We start from the raw sequence: 23,098 nt of genomic DNA on the forward strand, positions 1-23,098 counted from the left end.
CCAGTCTGGCCCTGGCCCACAGGCCCGCCCCCCGAGTCTGCCCACAGGGATCAAGTGTGTGTACTGATTGTGGTGTGTATATAGTGGATTTAGAATGTGTGTAGTGGATGGAGAGTGCGTGTGTAAAGTGGATCTGGTATGTGTGTAATGGATGAAGTATGTATAGTGGATAAAGATTGTACATGTGTATATTATATGCAGAGTGTGTGTTTGTGAAGTGGATGTAGTGTGTGTGTATAGTAAATGCAGAGTGTGTATGTGTGTGTTTGTGTAGTGGATGTAGTGTTTGTGTGTATTAAATGCAGTGTTTATAGTGCATGCAGAGTGTGTGTTTTTGTAGTGGATGTAGTGTGTGTAGTGGATGTAGTGTTTGTATAGTGAATGCAGTGTGTGTGGATGTAGTGTGTGTATAGTGAATGCAGAGTGTGTCTTTGTGTAGTGGATGTAGTGTGTGTGTATAGTGAATGCAGAGTGTGTCTTTGTGTAGTGGATGTAGTGTGTGTGTATAGTGACTGCACAGTGTGTTTGTGTAAGGATGTAGTGTGTGTATAGTGACTGCAGATTGTGTGTTTGTGTAGTGGATGCAGTGTGTGTATTGACTGCAGAGTGTGTGTTTGTGTAATGATGTAGTGTGTAGTGAATGCAGAGTGTGTGTCGTGTAGTAGATGTAGTGTATGTAGTGAATAAATAGTGCATGTTTGTGTAAGGATATAGTGTGTGTAGTGACTGCAGAGTGTGTTTTTGTAGTGTTTGTAGTATATGTAGTGAAGGAAGAGTGTGTGTTTGTGTAAGAATGTGGTGTGTATATAATGACTGCAGAGTGTGTGTTTGTGTAGTGGTTGTAGTGTATGTAGTAAATGAAGAGTGTGTGTTTGTGTAAGGATGTAGTGTGTGTGTAATGACTGCAGAGTGTGTGTTTTTGTAAGGATGTAATGTGTGTATAATGACTGCAGATTGTGTGTTTGTGTAAGGATGTAGTGCATGTAGTGACTTCAAAGTGTGTGTTCATATAAGGATGTAGTGTGTAAATGTAGTATAGGGTAGTGTGTGTAAATGTCAGCGTATAGTGTGTGTAAATGTATGGAGCTGCATAATGGGGGGGGGGCAGCCAATAGTATTTTTTTTTCTTCCATTAATTGTAATGTTTTATTCCCCCTCCCTGTGTCTTACCTGTGGCTAGGGAGGGGGGAGATCACATTGCCTGGAGGCCTCCCGCTACCTGTATTCTGCAGGGGGCTTAGCACACTCAAAATATAGCTCCCAACTGCTCTGCTCTGTCTAAGTCTTGAGGGCCGCACGGAGCATGACCCGTGGCAACGCTCTGACGATCGCGGTGTTCGCTAGACTCGGGCAGAGCAAGGCAGTTGGAAAGTATATTTTGAGTGTGCTGGGCGCCCTGCAGAATACAGGTAGCGGGGGGACCAAAGATGCACATATATAGCGTTAATAGTGGTCAACTTCGGAACTTCGGCAACTTCGAAACTTCGGATCTTCGGATCTTAGACACTTCAGAACTTCGGCACTTCGGCAACTTCGGCACTTCAGAACTTCGAAACTTTGGCACTTCGGAACTTCGGCACTTCGGAAACTTCGGAACATCGTCAACTTCCGAACTCCGGCATTTCGGGACTTTTGTTGCAGCCGCTTCATAGATAACTCCCTAATTCCCAGGGTATTAGGGAGTTATCTACCAAAAGGCTGAAAGACCTAAATTGGTCTTTCAGCCAAATTTACTAATACTAAGAAAAAATTACTTAGTATTAGTAAATTATGCCCCTATTCGCTATGCCGCTAGCTGCTCACTGTTAAAAAAAAAATAAAAAAAATAAAAAAGGGTCCCCCCTCCCTGAGCGGGTGGGGGCCCTAAAGTAAAAAAGGGGGGAGGACCTATTGTCCTCCCCCTGGCCCCCACCCCTGAGCGGCGCTGGGGGCCCTAAATACAAATGGGGGGGACCTAATGTCCTCCCCCTGGCCCCCACCTCTGAGCGGCGGGTGGGGGCCCTAAATACAAATGGGGGGACCTAATGTCCTCCCCCCTGGCCCCCACCCCTGGGCAGTGGGTGGGGGCCCTAAACAAGAATAATCGGGGGACCTATTGTCCTCCCCCCTGGCCCCCACCCCTAAATGGTGGGTGGAGGCCCTAAATACAAATTGGGGGGGGACCTAATGTCCTCCCCCTGGCCCCCACCCCTGAGCGGTGGGTGGGGGCACTAAATACAAACTTGGGGGACCTATTGTCCTCCCCCCTGGCCCCCACCCCTGAGCAGTGGGTGGGGGCGCTAAACAAAAATACGGGGGGACCTATTGTTCTCCCCCCTGGCCCCCACCCCTGAGCGGTGGGTGGGGGCCCTAAATACAAATGGGGGACCTATTGTCCTCCCCCCTGGCCCCCACCCCTGAGCGGTGGGTGGGGGCCCTAAACAAGAATAAGGGGGGGGGACCGAATGTCCTCCCCCCTGGCCCCCACCCCTGAGCGGTGGGTGGGGGCCCTAAATGAAAATTTAACCTCCCTCCCCACAGGTGACTAGGGGCCCCCAAACCCTCCCCCCAAAAAATAAACTCCTACCTACCCCCCTCACCCTAAAAATAATGAGGGGGAACCATTTAACTAAGTACCTTTAAAAATAAAAATAAACTTACCATTCAATGTTTTCTTTCTTCTAAAATCTTCTTTTTTCAGCCCCAAAAAAGGCCAAATAAATATCCATAATAACCGACGCAAATAAAAAAAAACAAACGAGCGCAAAAAAAAATTATCCATCTTCACCCGGTGAGGGCTCCGCGCAGACTGAGCTCTGCAGGGCGGGGGAAGGCTTATAAAGCCTTGCCCCGCCCTGCAATTAGGCTCAGGGCACTCTGATTGGTGGGTTTACGCCATCCAATTAGAGTGCTCTGACAGGTAAATGAAGAGACTGACAGGTAAGTCTCTACATTTACCTGTCACAGCACTCTGATTGGTTGGTTTGAAATCCACCAATCCGAGTGCTCTGTGTCATTTTACACAGTGTGGGAAAGTTCTTTGGAATTTTCCCACGCTGTGTAATTTGACTCATAACTCTCTGATTGGTTACTTAATTTCAAAACCAACCAATCAGAGGGATGTGACAGGTAAATGTAGAGACTTACCTGTCAGTCTCTTCATTTACCTGTCAGAGCATTCTGATTGGATGGCTTAAACCCACCAATCAGAGTGCTCTGAGCCTAATTGCAGGGCGGGGCAATGCTTTATAAGCCTTCCCCCGCCCTGCAGAGCTCAGTCTGCGCGGAGCCCTCGCCGGGTGAAGATGGATTATTTTTTTTGCGCCTGTTTTTTGTTTTTTTATTGCGTCGGTTATTATGGATTTTTATTTGGCCTTTTTGGGGGCTGAAAAAATAAGATTTTAGAAGAAAGAAAACATTGAATGGTAAGTTTATTTTTATTTTTAAAGGTACTTAGTTAAATGGTCCCCCCTCATTATTTTTAGGGTGAGGGGGGTAGGTAGGAGTTTATTTTTTGGGGGGAGGGGTTGACTAGGGGTTTGGGGACCCCTAGTTACCTGGGGGAAGGGGGTTAAATATGTATTTAGGGCCCCCACCCGCCACTCAGGGGTGGGGGCCAGGGGGGAGGACATTAGGTCCCCCCCCTTATTTTTGTTTAGGGCCCCCACCCACCGCTCAGGGGTGGGGGCCAGGGGGAGGACATTAGGTCCCCTCCCAATTTGTGTTTAGGGCCTCCACCCACCGCTCAGGGGTGGGGGCCAGGGGGGAGGACATTAGGTCCCCTGCCCCTCATTTTTGTTTAGGGCCCCCACCCACCGCTCAGGGGTGGGGGCCAGGGGGGAGGACATTAGGTCCTCCCCCCCTTACTTTTGTTTAGGGCCCCCACCCACCGCTCAGGGGTGGAGGCCAGGGGGGAAGATATTAGGTCCCCCCCTAATTTGTGTTTAGGGCCCCCACCCACCGCTCAGGGGTGGGGGTCGGTGGGGAGTACAATAGGTCCTCCCCCCCTTTTTTACTTTAGGGCCCCCACCTGCCGCTCAGGGGTGGGGGCCGGTGGGGAGGACAACCTCCCCCCTTTTTTACTTTAGGGCCCCCACCCGCTCAGGGAGGGGGGGACCCTTTTTTTTTTTTTTAGCAGTGAGCAGCCACAGACTGCTCACTGTTTACTGTTTAATAGACATGCCCCTACTCGCGGTATAGCGAGTAGGGGCATAATTTACTAATACTAAGTAATCTTTACTTAGTATTAGTAAATTTGGCTTAAATACCAATTTAGGTCTTTCAGCCTTTTAGTAGATAGCTCCCTAATACCGTGGGAATTAGGGAGTTATCTCCTTATTCATTCCTGTCATTACACTGACTGGCTTAGTAACTTACATTTTATATGAATGTATGTTACTTGATTGTTGTAAGTGTTGCAAATGCTTACAGCTGAATCCTGTCTATGTTTGCATACTTTTTGTTTGAAATTGTGTAACATTCTTCTTCTTTCACTGGGTAAGTATAGGCAATACTGTACTTCGGCACTTTGACACCTCGGAACTTCGGCAACTTCGGAACTTCGGCACTTCAGCAATTCGGCACTACTACACTTCGGAAATTCGGTAATTTCGGCACTTCGGGACTTAAGCAATTCGGCACTTTGGCACTTCGGCAATTCAACTATTCGGACATTCAGAAGCACCCGAATGTCCGAATTACCTGAAATTCGGGCGAATTGTAATTCGGACCGAAACGAATTGCACATGTCTACATTTTAATAACATATAAACCCCACGAATGTCAGCGAATAGCTTGGGCCTGAGCAGACAAAATGGCCAACAATTCTTGGAGCACGTGTGTTCCGTTATATGAACGGCGGCCACACAGGGGAAACAATTGCACTAATGATCAATTTGTGGTTAACAGCCAGGGGGGTTGGTGATTCGAGGGTGCTAACCAGGGGACCACAAAGAATTGATTTGGTAAACGAACAGGGTTGTACGGACAGCAGAACAAAAGGGAATACAAGTGTAGTTAGGGCATCTATTCTGCTACAAGAATGTCTTGCAATTAATAAAACTAAAGCCTGCTTCCTATTTCTTAAGACAAAGGAAAAACTGCTTTGCTAATAAAAAAAAATCTAGATGAAATGCAAATTTTAAACAAGTGATGAATGCCTTGCAAGACTCACCAGGAAGTGTAGACAGACAACACAAACCATTTATTGTGTAAAAAAAATTTATGAAGGCTGAAAAAGATTTTGTAAACTATATGCACATGACATGTATCATACAATGATAGTCATCATTTTGCTAACAATTGATTGCACGTGCTACACATATATTTTCAAAATTCCCTGATTGCATTCAGAAGATTGTGGTTTGTCAAAGTCTAGGTACATTTGTTAAAGGAGCACTCCCATCCCATAACAACTAAAGCTCATTTAAGATGTTTTGGTGCAGGAATGTCCAGGTACCTTCTTACCTTCAAGGGTTAACCCATTTGACAAAGATTAAACCCTGAAGTTGGGAAACTGGTCATCTATATGCCAGGTCATTCCACTCTGTGCTTCAGTTTTAGGAAGGTGTTGGCGAGCGACTGGTGATAGGTTGAGAGCCTCAGCTAAAGCTTTTCAACTATCACTGGGTGATCTTTGAGTTAAATAGTATGTACTACCTCTCTCGGTGGGTACCCATTGATAAACCCACAACTTTGGAGTCAAACCTGTGCCACATTGTTTAACACCTGAATGTAAGAAGTTGACCGGATACTCCTGTCTCCGTCACAGTTTAAATAACTTTACATTGTTATGGGGTGGGAGTGTTTAATGTGATTCAACCAATGCTTTCCTATGGAGTTTCACTCACGCTGGATGTTCTCATGCAGAGTGTGAGGACATCCAGTGTCAGGCGACCAAAAGTCGCCTAGCACAGGAAGCACTTTTGGCAGCTGTAAGGTAGGCAACCAGAGAGGCTGTCTTAGTGCTGCAATGTAAACATTGCAGTTTCTCAAAAGCACTAACAAATATTACAGAACTAAGGGCTATAGGGACACCGTACCCAGACCCACTGAGCTGAAGTGGTCTGAGTGCCTAATGTGCCCCTTTTGGGTTTAGTGGTGTTAAGGATTAGGAGGAAGAAGAAGTTTGGGGTTAAAAAGAAATGGCATCAAATTGCTGAGGACTATAACCAATATTACTTACAACCAGGCTTTGCCAGGCAAACCATTAAACAGAAATATGTATAAAAGTTATGTATCTGAATTTTTTTTGGTATGAAAGCTGTTGTTGAATACTATCACTCTTTCACTCCTTCTGTACATGAGAGAAAGCAGAAGTGCTAGTGTGTCGCAATGCTTGTGATTGTGCTTCCTTTTTTTTTTTTTTTTTTTTTGAGATAAGTTTAGTATTCAAGGAGTTCGGCATAACCAGAGTCTATTTATCTGACATTAGAGATCAGAATACAACAGATCAACCCAAAGGCAAAACTGGGACTCAGCGGTAAGAAATCTGTATATATAATTGTAAATGTATAAATATATTTAAGCAAACTATATATATATATATATATATATATATATATATATATATATATATATATATATATATATATATATATATATATATATATATATATATATATATAAATGTATTCAATGTCAGACCAGGGGAAAGGGAAATACGGGGTCTATTATGCTAAAGGTCTAGTTATTTAGTTATTTAACTGCAGCTTTTAGCTACATGACTTGACACTTGAAGGTACAGCTTGGCAAACTGATATTGCATTATACCTTAGAAATTGATTCCAGTTTAGCGGATTTTAATCTAAATGCAGGCAGCCTGTAACAAACACAAAAGCTGTGCATTCCATCTACCTGAAACCTGTTGTTATCCAAAAACATACTGAATATGATAGAGGCTGAAGTGATGGAAAATCCAGCAAAACTCCATTGCTGAGTTCATGAGAATTTAACATAAATTGCATTTACATGTTGGTAATTTTATAACTTTTATAACAGTTGCTCTGCTGTACTCTCTGATCAAGATTGAAGTTGTTTCATCATATCAGTATACTGAAGCTTCATTTGCATGTTTTGAGTTAGAAATCTTGGTTATTTCTTGTCTTACAAAGTTCTGTCAGTGCTCCAATGTTTGTACATTGACATGGCTGTTAATACAATTCACAGATTAAATGTACATCTCTCATCAAGACAAGCTATGTAAATCTGCCTTAATCTATCTCTCTGTCATATCTTTCTTTGTGTTTGTATGTATTTGATTGTATTATACTGAACATTGTATATATTCTGAATGGACAGACAGACACACAGACATGGAGTTGCCATAAAGTGTGAGATCAGTTTTATGTGGTTAATGGATATATCTAGAACAGTAAGACTGTTTTCCTTCAATACATGGTGCAAGTGTTTTCATATTACATGATTTCTATTTTCTGATAAAAAAATATATATATGTAAAATGGTCTCTGAACATGACAATTCCTTGTTTTTTTACCTCAGTAAATGCTGTTGAAGCACTTCCTGGGGGCAAGTATTGCCGCAAAACTAAGCAAAAAAATAACACACGTACCTCCCCATTAATGAAGGAGAGCACTTCATAATAATAAAAAGTGCTGCTTTGTTTTAAGCACATAAGTACAACAGCATTCAGTCAACATTTCATCCCTGTTATCTTGATATACTGTGAAAAGTCCTGTAATGGGACTTTGATTATATGCAGTTGCTTGTCTGCTTAAAATTGATAAAATAATTGTATTTGAGTATCATAAATGCACTCCTTTACATTCGATATAATAGGGAGCAAAAGACTGGAACTTGGGGCAGCTCCCCACCAGTTTTTATGTGAGGGGAAAAAAATATTTGCAGTAGTTTATAAACACTAAAAAAAAAAATTCTGGAGGGGAGGGTGCGAATACAAAAAATATGGTTTCAGTTCTGCAGGGTCCCTTCCTCCTCATTGGTAGCTGTTTGGAGAAGTTTACTTAAGAGCATCTATGCATGCCTTGTTTCAGCAGGTTTTGCATGTGCCTAGTGTTCTTTAAGAAGTGATTTTAGGAATTTCCATTGATTTGTCTTTTGGGCGGCAGAGCAAGGTGCCCATGAGTGCAAGCATGGTCTATGAGCCTATTGATGCTTTAACCCCTTAAGGACGCAAGACGGTTCAGGACCGTCATCGGCATTTTTCCCTTGCCGACCGACGACGGTCCTGAACCGTCCTAAATTTAAAATGTACTTACCCGATCGCCGTCGTTCCCCCGGCGGCGATCGGCGTTGCTCCCGTTGTGGGGAGACTGCCTGCAGCCCAGACAGTCTCCCCATGGCGGATTAGGACCCCTGGGGCCATGTGATCGCCCAACAGGGCGACCACATGGTCACAATAGGTGTCCTAGTCTCTGCCTGCAGGGGGACTGTCTGTGCTGACAGGCAGTCTCCCTGCAACTGTAAAATCATAAAAAAATTTAAAGTGAAAGTTAATAAAAAAAAATTATTATATATGTGTATATATATATGATATATAGACATATATTATACCTATATAATATATGTCTATATGTCATATATATAATGTCATGCTAAGTGTATTTTTATATTAATATGTACATATATTAATATAAAAATACACTTATAATTAATTTACACACGTATATATATAATATATATAATAACTATATATATATTGTATATATATATTATTATAAAATACGAATAATAAATAATTTAAATTAAATTAAAAAAATTAAAAATAATAATAAAAATTAAAAAAAAATTATATATCTATACGAAATGTTATTCTAACTGTATTTTGATATTAATATATATATTTATATCAAAATACACTTAGAATGAAATTGTATATATATCTATGTATATATAAATAAATAAAAAGAATACGAACTATTCATATGTCCATATACAAAATGACATAAATAATTATATAAATATACACGTAGACTTCAAATATATAAATATGCACATATATTTAAATTCTACGTGCGTATTTATGTAATATTTTTACATAATTAAGTTATTTTATTGATTGCAATTTAAGGGACCTGCCTGCCAACCCAGGCCGAAAGTCTAGATAATTTAATTTGCTAGCACTGTATTTTACCCTGTAACGTTCTACGACACCCTAAAACCTGTACATGGGGGGTACTGTTTTACTCAGGAGACTTTGCTGAACACAAATATTAGTGATTCAAAACAGTAAAACATATCACAGCGATGATATTGTCAGTGAAAGTGACTTTTTTTGCATTTTTCACACATAAACAGCACGTTTACTGATGATATAATTGTTGTGATACATTTTCCAGTTTCCAAACACTAATATTTGTGTTCAGCAAAGTCTCCTGAGTATAACAGTACCCCCCATGTACAGGTTTTATAGCGTTTTTGAAAGTTACAGGGTCAAATATATGGGTCAAATATTTTTACATTGAAAATGGCCAGGTTGGTTACGTTGCCTTTGAGAGCATATGGTAGCCCAGGAATGAGAATTACCCCCATGATGGCATACCATTTGCGAAAGAAGACAACCCAAGGTATTGCAAATGGGGTATGTCCAGTCTTTTTTAGTAACCACTTGGTCACAAACACTGGCCAAAATTAGCGTTCAATTTCGTTTTTTACTTTTTTCACACACAAACAAATATGAACGCTAACTTTGGCCAGTGTTTGCGACTAAGTGGCTACTAAAAAAGTCTGGACATACCCCATGTTGAATACCCTGGGTTGTCTACTTTAAAAAAAATATGTACATGTGGGGTGTTATTCAGCGATTTATGACAGATAATAGTGTTACAATGTCACTATTGATACATTTTAAAAATATATGTTTTGAAACCGCAATATCCTACTTGTACTTATAGCCCTATAACATGCAAAAAAATAGCAAAAAGCATGTAAACACTGGGTATTTTTAAACTCAGGACAAAATTTTGAATCTATTTAGCAGTTTTTTTCATTCGCTTTTGTAGATGAATAAAAGATTTTTCACATAAAAGTCAAAAAACATGTATTTTTTTCAATTTTTCATCATATTTTTTCATTTTTTAAAAATTTAATTACATGAGATTATATAAATAATGGTATGTAAAGAAAGCCCCTTTTGTCCTGAAAAAAACAATATATAATTTGTATAGGAACAGTAAATGAGAGAGCGGAAAATTACAGCTAAACACAAACACCACAAAAGTGTAAAAAGATGCCTGGTCGCAAATGTACAACATCGCAAAAAAAGTCCAGTCCTTAAGGGGTTAACCATGTGTATACTGTTTGAGCTAATGGATTAGCTGACATGTTTCATAACAGCAGCCATGCTAAAGTTATCATAACAAGAACACTACTAAAGAAGAGATCAGCTAAGAGAGCTAAGAAAGGGGTAGGGAAATAGAGAGATAACTAAATAATTTTACAGAGCCATGTACTGTGTGGGTATCTCTCTATTGCAGCTCCATCACAGTGTGGGTCTCTCTATTGCAGATCCATCACAGTGATCCTGACTTTGTGGGATAGTCATAAATATCTACGTAGTGTGCCAGCTCTCTGTGTTACTTCTCTGTATTTTACTCAACTCTACCAGTGGTATGAGTATCGCTGTACTCTACCCAGCTCTGTGTTTTGTATAGGTATCTTTGTGTATCTTTGTGTTGAGTCCGGTGTATTATACCTCTATTTTTCTCAGCTCTGTTTGTGGTTTAGTTGTCTTTGTATTGTAACCCCATGGAACAAGCACTGCTTAGTGGAATAGGGGCTTGAAAGAGCTAAGAGGCGGGCATAGGGGGAAGGCCCCATGTGTGAGTGAGGTGAGAGTGTTAAATGGGGTTGGCCCAGTATAAATAGGCAGCCACTTTAGTGACAAGCACTTTTAATCTGCTTACCTGGCCTAAGTTGTCCCTCCCACCCTCCCATTTATAAGGGTAAGGGGTGTTAGCTCCCGTTTGGTCAAAGCAGCGGGGCTAGAGAGAGAAAAGTTAGGGGACAAACAGGCTCTAGGGTAGTGTATATAGAATAGGGCAGTTAGGCTGCTGGTGAAGAGTTGGTTAAATGGTTCATTATAAACCTTGGTAGGTTTCGAGCTCAGTGGTGGCTCAGAACCTGGTGTGTGGTAGGGGTATCCGGATATGCCCCTGCAGTGGTTATTTAACAAAGTTTGGCACTTATATTATGTTGATGATGTTTGTTATTACGGTTGTTGATGTTATTTATATTTACAGAAATAATGAGTCATTGCCTTTATTTTGGGGACATATGGTGTTATTTGGCGGGCTGGGGGCTGGGCAATGACTTTAATTATTGTTATCAATATTAATAAAGCTGTGGACATTATGACCCATACATTAGTGTCAGTGTGTTTTTGGGGTAAGTTTTGGGGGAAATTCCACCTGCCCATATGGCGACTGTGCGCCTGTCGTGTACTTTGCTCTTTGTATTTTATAGATATCTTTATGTTGTGACCAACATAACATATTGAGGATCTACACTTTTGAATTGGTTACATTTACTAAAGGCAAGGATTGTGTATATCTTCAATTCCAAGTGCTATACGGGAACTATTCCCACTGGGGATACTTTTCATTTTAAAGTGGTTGATGTTACAGTTTTTTTCTTCTTTTAGTTTTTATAGTTTGGTTGTTATTATCTGATGCTGACCTCTTGCGTTATCTCCTCCTCATCTTTTAGGCAGAAATCCCCACTTCCCCCCTTCTCTGACATGTATTAATATACATGTGTGGAAATGCATAACAAGCACACACGCTCATTGACACATATAGATTGCACAATCACCATCAGTTGCTTAGAGGACTTACTACACCAGAGTTGTGACTAATTGAGAGCCCCTGCGCAGCTTTTTCCATTTCTTTCCACATGCTCTTCACCTTGTGCACAAAGCCGAAAGCGTCTAGAATACATGATTTCATACCGTGTTGGTCTTCAGCTCTGTGCACTAGGTGAGTTATTGCCTCCACATGTCACTCCTCTCACCTCCACAATGTGCTTTTCCACTGTAATTACATTTTTTTTTTTTAAGGGGTTAAAGAAGAGAGCCCCTTGGATTCAAGTCCCCTTAACTTAATTGAGATGAAATTGTTATGGGGCTTGAGTGGGGGCCAGAGTGTTACTTTAAGATACTTTAGATGCTATGCTCAGGCAAAAAACTAAAAAAATATTCAGAATTAAAAAAATAAAGAATAGCACAACCAATAAATAACAATCACAGCACATCTCAAATGTGGCAGTTCCTCTTTAAGGTGCATCTCCGCTTTCTTACTAATGCAGATCACTTAAACAGTTATTAATCTTTTTTCGCTCTTTTTTTCCCTACACTTCACTTCCCCACTTCTGTTTTATTCCACCCTAACATTCACAGTGTGTACACACCACAATTAGATATCTGCTTTCAGATCTTGTGTAGAAAAGAAAGTCCCAGCATTCAATTAAACATAATACAGAGCAACATAGCTTCAGATGTCAATGTCAGAAAGAGAGACTAGCAAAGGGAAATGAGCATCCCACCACCACCTCCTGCATGCAGCTATACAATGACTCCATCTGGGACACTTGTTAACTGGTTTCTAAGTCGTGAAGCCCACTTAAAAGAAATAATGGAGATGCTGTCATCCATGTGAATAAATGGTTATTTTAATTATTATTTTTTTTACATCAGTAAATAAATTGTGGAGGTCAAATGTTTGTAAATATCTGTCTTGTTTTCTGTAGTGTATGAGCCACATGGGTACTGAATGACATTCTGGGTGTTGAATTTTCTCTTACATAAATTAAAAAAAAACTTCAACAAACACTTAATTTTTTTTCTTACATCTCCACAAATGTAAACTATTCAATCCTACATTTTTTCAGTTTCTGCGAGAATTGTCATATAGTCACTGACACAGCCATTTCTGTGCCATCAGACCTTATCACTTATAACGATATTCAATGGCTGTAGCAATGATTTTGGCAGCCCCTTGATTTATGTAATAGCTTTATTTTCTCTCCTCCTTTGTCACCCAGGCACTAATCCTTTCTCATTTTCCTTTTGTACACTGCCCTGCCTCTCTCTGACCACTTTTCCTCCACACCCTCCTTTGCCATTATTATGGTAGCCTCTTCGCCTCCTTTATTTCTACCCTAGCATTCTTTCTAGACCTCACTCTTCTGTCCTCTATGGCCAAACTAATATTTTACCCTGTCTTCGTACCCTTATTTTTATAGTAACATATTCTCTTTTTTACACTATCACTCTCCTTTGTATTCATTTATTATTTCCTTTCACATATATAAATGTTTCTCCCGTGCTCTCCTAATCCTCTTTCATGTCCCTCAATTAGTCATTTCTAGATCTTCTCACTTGTCAAGCTTCCTCCACCACAGGATTTCTTCCAGTCGCTGTTTCCCATGTGTTCCTAAACTGACTACCACTCTACCTCCACTTTTTCCAGGTAGACTATTTTTATCTATATCCCATTTTTTTTATTTTTTTTTGTTTATCTCACACTTGCTTTTGGTTACATTGTATTGATTTGCATGCAGTAGAACCCATAAAGAAGACATGAACCCGTTTAATGGTGCAACAGATGTTACAAACACACACATGCGGGGGGCTGGGCCAGGCTGCCGAGCTGAGAGGCAGCAGAACACTCTGCCTCCCGGCCTGAGCCCGGAAAAATAGCAAAAATCGGCTCTCAGACGGCCCTAAAACAGGAATGACTGCCATATAAATAACCAGCAACATTTAAGCTACACGGAGATCCCAAATAGGAGCAGGTTCCGAGCCAGGAACATCCCAAATAAAGAAATGGGCCTACTCTCCATCACAAGCATGGACAATGGCGGCTCCCAAAGACACACGGATACATGATTGGCAGCCCGAAGATAGCGGTATGCCAGCAAGAATACCTGCATGGAAGAATGCACAGCTGCGAGTGGCAGCCTGGCCCCGTACCCCCTCCCCACCTGGCTGGGGGAGGCAATCCTGGCCACATGGCGGCGGTGCACTCCAGGGCGTAAGATACCGCATGGGGTCCGAGGCAGACCGCCTAAACGGACAAAGGCTACCGGAATGGAGCCCGCCCGAGGACTTACCTTCGACAGAGAAACACCTGGGGTGACTGGCATGGGCGGCTCGCACCGGCCCTGGCGGAGCCGAGCGCCAGACAGTTCCTCCTTGCTGAGACCTGGACCACTGGAGATGTGAGTACCCAGGGCCTCTGGGTCTGGGGGGGTCCCCGGAGAGCCTAGTCCCCAACGCCGTGAGCCCAGTGGGGCGGGACTGCGCCACCCTCCCGACGGACCGGTGGTCGTGGGGGATGGACGCTGGCCCCAAACACGTGCCCGGCATCGGGCAGGACACAGGAGTGCGCGCATCAAGAGACCAGAGGTGCTGGGGAGGTGCAGGGAGTGGACGGCCGGAGGACTTTTGTGGTGGGGTCCAACGGTCAGTACGAGCTCCTGAGTGCCCACGGCACTGCGGGGGCCCCGACCGGTGAAAGGAGATCGGCAGGGGGAAGATGGAAGGTGGCCTGGCGACCCAGGGATGGTGTGGTAGCAGTGCCATGAGGGACTCCCTCCAGAGGGGCCAAGCGGACTGGCCATACTGTTACTTGCTATATTTTCCTATCACATATTTAAGTTCAGTAAATGGAGCATTTACGCCAGACGATATGCAGCCTTACACAGTAACGATACATTCTCTTGGCTATTTTTAGTTTTATTTAAAGCACACTAAGCCTGACAAGCAGCAGCTAGCAACAAGGACATGACGATATGTTTTTGAATAATTATCATATGCTTTCCATGTTTCATTACTGCTTACTTATCTGCCTAACTACTGCATTGCATGCTACTATGCCTAAGAAACCACACGGACCAACCAACATAAAGCATTGACATGAATCAGCAAACACAAAACAACTGCATAAATTAGCTAACATAAGGTAACTACCCAAACAGACAAAGCAATTACATAATTAATACAAACCTGCTCACACAAAGCACTTGCACAAACCAGCACACACACAGAGCAATGCACAAACCAGCTAATCAGATGCGATTGCATAAACCAGCTAACACAAAACATTGGCACAAACCAGCAGTTAGTTGTCTGCAAGCGTCTGGATGTCAGGCCTTCAGCGTGTTCTCTGCCATCCTCTGCAAGTGCACTTTGCCACTCATATCTGGTGTCTCTATAGCGTGCCTTTAAAAAGAAAAAAAGTTTTTCACTGTAAGCTAATAGCAGTCAGTGTCCTTAAAGCGGGTGTCAGGCCTTTAGCGTGTACTCTGCCAACCTCTGCAAGTGCACTTTGCCACTCATATCTGGTGTCTCTATAGCGTGCCTTTAAAAAGAAAAAAAGTTTTTCACTGTAAGCTAATAGCAGTTAGTTGTCTGCAAGCGTCTGGGTGTCAGGCCTTCAGCGTGTACTCTGCCAACCTCTGCCAGTGTACTTTGCCACTCATATCTGGTGTCTCTATAGCGTGCCTTTAAAAAGAAAAAAGTTTTTCACTGTAAGCTAATAGCAGTTAGTTGTCTGCAAGCGTCTGGGTGTCAGGCCTTCAGCGTGTACTCTGCCAACCTCTGCCAGTGTACTTTGCCACTCATATCTGGTGTCTCTATAGCGTGCCTTTAAAAAGAAAAAAAGTGTTTCACTGTAAGCTAATAGCAGTCAGTGTCCTTAAAGCGGGTGTCAGGCCTTCAGCGTGTACTCTGTCAACCTCTGCCAGTGCACTTTGCCACTCATATCTGGTGTCACTATAGCGTGCCTTTAAAAAGAAAAAATGTTTTTCACTATAAGCTAATAGCAGTTAGTTGTCTGCAAGCGTCTGGGTGTCAGGCCTTCAGCGTGTACTCTGCCAACCTCTGCCAGTGTACTTTGCCACTCATATCTGGTGTCACAATAGTGTGCCTTTAAAAAGAAAAAAGTTTTTCACTGTAAGCTAATAGCAGTTAGTTGTCTGCAAGCGTCTGGGTGTCAGTCCTTCAGCATGTACTCTGCCAAACAACATGCCAGTGAGGCGCTTGATTTGCGACAGCCCGACACGTTGGAATTCAACACTCCTAATGTTCGACCGCCTGCTCCAACAAGAAAAAGCCGTTAATGAATATTTGTATGACCGGGGTGCTAGGACAGCCTCTGGGGAGCTGGGATTTTTTTTGCCACGTTACTGGACATTCATGCGCAATGCCTGTAGGCTCATGCGTCCTTTTGAGGAGGTGACAAGCCTAGTCAGTCGAACCGAAGGCACCATCAGCGACATCATACCATTTTTTTTCTTCCTGGAGCGTGCCCTGCGAAGAGTGCTGGATCAGGCCGTAGATCAGCGTGAAGAGGAAGAGGAAGAGTTGTGGTCACCATCACCACCAGAAACAGCCTTATCAGCATCGCTTGCTGGACCTGCGGCAATGCTGGAAGAGGATTGTGAGGAAGATGAGTCAGAGGAGGAATGTGGCTTTGAGGAGGAGGAGGAAGACCAACCACAACAGGCATCCCAGGGTGCTCGTTGTCACCTATCTGGTACCCATGGTGTTGTACGTGGCTGGGGGGAAGAACATACCTTCATTGAGATCACTGAGGAGGAGGAAAGGGAAATGAGTAGCTCGGCATCCAACCTTGTGCAAATGGGGTCTTTCATGCTGTCGTGCCTGTTGAGGGACCCTCGTATAAAAAGGCTGAAGGAGAACGACCTGTACTGGGTGTCCACGCTACTAGACCCCCGGTATAAGCAGAAAGTTGAGGAAATGTTACCAAATTATGGCAAGTTGGAAAGGAAGCAGCAGTTCCAAAATCAATTAAAAAGTATGCTTTACACAGCGTATAAGGGTGATGTCACAGCACAACGGGAATCTAACAGGGGAAGAGGTGAAAGTAATCCTCCTCCTCCCACGACCACGCCGGCAAGGACAGGACGCTTTAAAGACGTGTTGTTGATGGAGGACATGCGGAGCTTTTTAAGTCCTACGCATCGCCACAGCCCTTCGGGATCCACCCTCAGAGAACGACTCGACCGACAGGTAGCAGACTACCTCACCTTAACTGCAGATATCGACACTCTGAGGAGCGATGAACCCCTTGACTACTGGGTGGGCAGGCTTTACCTGTGGCCTGAGCGATCCCAATTTGCGATAGAACTTCTGGCCTGTCCCGCTTCAAGTGTCCTGTCAGAAAGGACCTTCAGTGCAGCAGGATGTATTGTCACTGAGAAGAGAAGTCGCCTAGGTCAAAAAAGTCTAGATTACCTCACCTTTATTAAGATGAATGAGGGATGGATCCCGAAGGGACTGACAGTGGGCGATACATTCGACTAAAAAAGGCCTGATGAGATGAGCTGCCTTGGGCTAAAAATGGTCCACACGCCGCTGTATTTTAGCTCTGAATGCCGGTTGACTTGCGTGACTTATCCGCCACTAACTAGGGTTCAAGCCGCAATGTTTTAGGGCACTTTCTGCCTGGGAAACAAACATCAATTTTTATGGCCGCTGCTACAGCAGAGGCTGCAACAATACCTATTTTTTCAGGTTTGTGTACATGCCTAATTTTTCGGCCCTCTGGTGCTGCACTGTGGCTTCAAAAAACAAACCCAAAAAAAGGCACATAACAGACATTAAACTGATAGGAATAGTACTGCTTAACACACCACTCCTATCTGGTGGCACATTAGATTGCACGCGCAGTGCCCCAAATTTGAAGTAGGAGGACCGACCAAGCATCTTTTTCCATCTCCCGGCTCCTAAAATCGATGCCATATACACGTCCCCTGATAGGGCGCCAGCTCATTATTCTCTTGGGCGCCAGCTCGTTATTCTCTTTTTCACTTCACTAGGGACACTTTACTGCACTATGGGCACTTAGACCCACTCTTTGTCTTGCACACTGTTATTCCTAGCCAGCATCTGTGATGGGAAATCAGGCAGTCATCTAAACGTTTAGATTGAGCTTTAGCTTAGAACACCCTTGAAGGTGTTTAAGGAGATTCGGGCTAGTTAGGATTCTTCTTAGACCTCTCTGAGTCTTTATAGCCCTTCTACCTATCCAGCATTTCTGGAAACTAGCTAAGAGAAAGGGTGGCTGTGTGTCTGTGATACATTTAACTTTATATCACCTTATTGACACTTTATTACTCCGGTCTCCATACTCTCTGCCTATACCCATCTATTTAGAGGGAATTTCCTTGCCCTGCCAATATTATATAATAGGTAATAGTATTATTACACAATTAGGTCTCCGAGGACAGGTGTCAATCCATATCTGCCAAGTGACCCTATGTAGGGGGAACAGTCCCTATTCTGTTCTGTGTCAGTGTGTATCAGGGATCCTTAGGATAGGTGTCAATCCATACCTGCCAAGTGTAGGGGGAACAGTCCCTATTCTGCTCTGTGTCAGTGTGTATCAGGGATCCTTAGGATAGGTGTCAATCCATATCTGCCAAGTGACCCTATGTAGGGGGAACAGTCTATATTCTGCTCTGTGTCAGTGTGTATCATGGTCTCTGAGGACAGGTGTCAATCCATAGCTGCCAAGTGACCCTATGTGGGGGGAACAGTCCCTCTTCTGCTCTATGTCAGTGTGTATCAGGGATCCTAAGGATAGGTGTCAATCCATATCTGCCAAGTGACCCTATGTAGGGGGAACAGTCCCTATTCTGCTCTGTGTCAGTGTGTATCAGGGTCTCTGAGGACAGGTGTCAATCCATATGTCAAGGTGTCAATATGTCATATGTCAGGTGTCAATCCATATCCATTGTGATTTAGGAATGTTAGGTGATTTATGCCCTTTATGGATTAAAACCAGACTCTGCATCAACTGTGTAATTTTCCATGGGAGTTTTGCCATGGATCCCCCTCCGGCATGCCACAGTCCAGGTGTTAGTCCCCTTGAAACAACTTTTCCATCACTTTTGTGGCCAGAAAGAGTCCCTGTGGGTTTTAAAATTCGCCTGCCCATTGAAGTCTATGGCGGTTCGCCCGGTTCGCCGGTTCGCGAACGTTTGCAAAAGTTCGCGTCCGCCGTTTGCGAACCGAAAATGTTGTGTTTGCGACATCACTATGGACCACCTGACGCATTCTGCATGAGTGCTGCTTGCAGGTATCTAAAGAATAACTTTGTAACCCCTTCTTTTACCCTTTGTGTCACTATACCCCCCTCCCTCTAGAATGTAAGCTCATGGAGCAGGGCCCTCCACCCCTCTGTTCCTGTACGTCCAGTTGTCTGGTTACAATTACATGTCTGTTAGTCCACCCATTGTACAGCACTACGGAATCTGATGGCGCTATATAAATAATAAAATAACAATAATAACTGGCAATTTGTATGATACAGCTGCATGTACATAGCCATATGCAAAAAACAGTAACACCTGTATAAAAAAATGCTAATTTAACAGTCTCAATTTTGTTTTTGGCAGTCTCTCAACAATCCATTTTTTATTCTGTGATGTGTTTCTAAGTGTCTTTCTTGTTTGTCTTTTCTTTCTGTTTATCCACTTGGAATGGGCTGGGAGGGGCATTAGGTCCCACCATGTATAAAATTGATAGCCTCCACCTTCCAACCATTTGTGGGGGGCAATACACCCCCAATTATTTTCATACATAGCTCCCACTCACTGACCACATGTGGTGACAAGGGGGGGTTACTATGTTGTCCCCTCCATTCTGCTTTATTTAAAAGCTCAACATGCTGACCAGGGGTAACTAGTTTATGGTTTAGTAGATATGCCTTCACCTGTGGTATAGAAGATGGGAAGTTGAAAACCTGCAATACATTAACAGTTCTTTGTCCTGTTCAGGACTAAAATGGTGTACTCCATTAATGGTTTAAAATCGTTCTTCAACAAAAAAATATTCAGAATACCTTGTGCTGTCTCCTCAGAGGCAATCTCATAGTAGTCTCCAGGCAGTTTATGTCCACCCCCATGCCTTTCCTTATTCCTCCAGCATTCAAGATGCAGTCACTCTGCCCCTTTCTATAATGCATGACATCATTACCCAAATTATTATATTATATATATATATTTCTATATATATATATATATATTTATATTATTATTATTATTATTATTCTAAGTAAGCTGTAGGTAGCCTCCTTATCTTTCTCTCACGAGCTTCAATATTATCAGAGTGTTGTCCTTGTAACCCACAGTGCTCTGATACTCTGGCTCTCTCTCGAGGGAGAGACATGGTCTGTACCCTGTGGAGGCAAGCTAATAAGGTGGGGAGGCGGGGGAAGGGGGGGAGTAAATGTCTGTGTTTTTTTATTTTTTTATTAACCCCTTAAGGACACATGACGTGTGTGACACGTCATGATTCCCTTTTATTCCAGAAGTTTGGTCCTTAAGGGGTTAAATTAGTAAAATATACTAATTCAATTTTTTATGCCCTTATATACACACATCCCCCCTGCACTTACACACACACACACACACATACACTCTATACCACTATAGACAAACAACATACACTGCACTCACATACAAACATATTACATACACTGCATACCCCTTATATACACACAGCACCTCCTGCACTCACACATAAACATACTACACACACTATATACACACAGCACCGACTGCACTTGCATACACACTCTATATCCCTTTATACACACAGCACCCCCTGCACACACGTGCACACACTCTATACCCCTATATACAAATAATATCTCCTGCACTTACACACAAACATACTACACACCCTGTATACCCTCTATATACACACAGCACCACTTGCACTTACACTCACACAGACACACACAGGCACACACAGGCACACACACACACACATACTCTATACCCCTATATACAAACAATATCCCCTCCACTTACACACAAACATACTACACACACTGTATACTCCATATACACACACACACAGCACTCCCTGCACTCACACACAAACATACTACACATACTCTATAACCCCTATAAACACACTACACACTCTGCACTAACACTCACAAACACACTACACAACCTCTATACCATCTATAAACAAACACTACAGCTCCTGCACACACACTCTCTATACCGTCATAATACCACTACACCCCCTGTGCACTCATACACACACTATATCTCCTATAAATACATTATACCCCTATAGACATACATTATACCACAACACACATATTATACCTTCTGTGCACCCACTATACTCCAATACACATTAAACCACTTATACACACTCATTACCGCAACCACCTGCAGGCCCTAGATGCCCACACAGTACAGCCCTTACATGCACACAACTAACTCTACAGGCCCTATAAACAGGCACACACATACTTCACAGCCCAGAAACAGACACACTACAGCCCCTAGCACATATAGTACACCACAAACCCTTTACATACTACAACACAAGCAGACTCCTCTACACACATGCAATCGCGCAAACAACCTCCAAACACATACTACAAAACAGGTAGCTTCCCCACACATGCACAACACAGTTTAACAGCCCTTTCCATTTTTGTTCTCTGGTATCTGACTAGTAAGAGGCAGAATGATAAAAGGAGACAGAGTGTGAATGAGATACAAGGGAATAGGATCAAGGGAACAGGCGGTGGGTCGGGAGGACCGAGCAGAGCAGAAACCTCTTCTGCTGTAGCGGGTGCAAATGTGCACAGGACAGCTGAGGGAGTGTGGTTATGGGAAAAATTGGTAGGAGATGGAGAGAGATGAGAGATCTCTTCCCTGATAGTAGAAATCGTCTCAGTGAAGGGAGTTGCAAAGTTTGTGGTGGTCAAGTTGGTAGGAGAAGGAGGCACAACAGGGCAAAGAAGAGAGTTAAAAGCATTAAACAGGTGTTTGGATTCGCAGGAGAGTGTGGTGATGAGCGTATTGAAGTAGTTTTCTTTTGAAAGGTAAGACTGTAGGAGAGCAGCATAAATTTATAGTGGAGGAAGTCAGATGCAGAGTGAGACTTTCAGCAGCAGCGTTTAGCAGTTCAGAAACATTTTTGGGGGTATTGGGTCAGCTTAGGTTGCCAGGGTTGTAATTGGGGGCACTTGCTGTGTTTAAGTGTAGGAGATGCCATGATGTCTATTTTAGAGGAGAAAGTAAAGTTGTAGATGGAGGTTGCAGTGTTAGGGCAGGTGAGGTTTGAGATGGGTGAAAGGAGACTTTGGAGGCTGGTGGAGAATCGCTGTAGGTCAAGACAGTGGAGGTTTCTGCGATACACGCACACAAGATATATACGTATATTATAACAAGTTTTGCTTTGATCAGAACGTGTACAATAGCCTCCAACGTTTAGGGGTTAACAGACTTATAGTGCAAATTCCAGGTTTTGTTTTTATTAGAACTTAAGGGGTGAAAGACAGAGGCAATGGTACGAGTTCTGACCAAAACAAAACCAAGAATTTGAGGTAGATATGTGTTCAACCATAAGTTACCTCTTTCATATTAAGTGCAGCCACACTTATTATATATATCATTTTGTTCAGGAGAAATAGGACTTTCGTTTCCATCAAATATTTATATATGGAACACAATTAATATGAATAAAATCTAAATAAGAGGAATTAAGAAATTGTGTTGTCTTCAAGTTCATATGCCTCTATTATATCAAGATCTAAAATTAATATAATGAAAGAACATTGTAAGTTGATCAAACAGCAAAATATGACCGTCAGGTAAATACATACATATACAAATAAAGAAATAAAAAAAAAAAATTATTTATTTATAAAATATTTTACCAGGAAGGATACATTGAGATTTCTCTAGTTTTCAAGTATGTCCTGGGTCCACAAAACATGGCATTGTTAGAATTTGGGTACAATAAAATACACAAACAATATTAATACACAATACAAAATGTAACATAGAACAGGTAGGAAATATATAATCAACCATGACATATGCATTCTGTTTTGAGATATATAGAGAGGGATCTCGTAAAGGGTTTTAGGCCTGGGGAAGATTTGAAAGTGTGTGGTTGGTTGTTCCATAATTGAGGTGCTCTGTAGGAAATGGAGGATCAGGCTGCTTTCTTTATGTATTGAGGTAGATTAAATAAAGTGCTGGTACTGGTTCGGAAAATTCAATACAGAGAAACTGGGACATCCTCAGATCTGACAACAGTTTACTTATAGAGGTTCCATGAACAACCAATAATAAG

At 42.5% G+C, this 23,098-nt stretch overlaps 1 protein-coding gene across 1 annotated transcript in view; it reads left to right on the forward strand.

Annotated features, from left to right (window-relative positions):
• The first annotated feature begins 6,377 nt into the window (after positions 1-6,377).
• The window catches only part of LOC134612861 (uncharacterized), a 59,480-nt gene continuing 42,759 nt past the window's right edge, over positions 6,378-23,098 (forward strand). The window contains exon 1 of the mRNA XM_063457315.1: positions 6,378-6,460. The gene's annotated coding sequence lies outside the window, so the exon portion shown is untranslated. The remainder of the gene's footprint in view (positions 6,461-23,098) is intronic.

Source organism: Pelobates fuscus, chromosome 5 (genome assembly GCF_036172605.1).
Source record: "Pelobates fuscus isolate aPelFus1 chromosome 5, aPelFus1.pri, whole genome shotgun sequence".
Classification (NCBI taxonomy): Eukaryota; Metazoa; Chordata; class Amphibia; order Anura; family Pelobatidae; genus Pelobates; species Pelobates fuscus.